This window comes from Tarenaya hassleriana, unplaced genomic scaffold, assembly GCF_000463585.1.
Source record: "Tarenaya hassleriana unplaced genomic scaffold, ASM46358v1 Cleome14, whole genome shotgun sequence".
Lineage (NCBI taxonomy): Eukaryota > Viridiplantae > Streptophyta > Magnoliopsida > Brassicales > Cleomaceae > Tarenaya > Tarenaya hassleriana.
Window position 1 is genome coordinate 928,107 of NW_010964598.1, and position 607 is coordinate 928,713.

Genomic DNA, 607 nt, shown 5'->3' on the forward strand with positions numbered 1-607 from the left:
GTTCCTCGTCACGCAATAGTACCGACCCCAATCGGCTATCCACGCAAGTCATCGGGGTGCCCATAACCGTCCTGTCATTCGGACGTTGGCGCGATTATATCATCGCCAGATTCACAATCATATCCCATACGGGTGGCATCCGACCCGGATCGGATGGCCCGTAGATGGGACGCAATCTCGCAAACATCGTACAATCATTCACAAACGTCCGTTTCTACAATCACGCGCTAAAACGTTAATCCGAACCCTTCCGAATTAACGCTAGTGCCATGCCAGCTACCCCAATCACATGCATTCATATAGTTTATTTACTATACATGCATTTCCGCTTGTGTAGTCTTTTATATTTCTTTATATATTTTCTTTCATTCTCTTCATCGATTTTACCGAATTGTACCTCCGGTATGACTTAGCTGGCCCCGGTCCGCCCGGATAACCAGTTCGGTTCATTCCGTGGTTTCTAATCTTACCTATTATTCATTTTGGGTCCAGACTACGTGGGGTCCGGTCTGGCCCGTAATTCCGGTATAATTTATATTTTTCACTTTTTCATAATTTTAACCAGGGTCATATTAGACCCGTCTTATCATATTTTTCAATTTTCCTC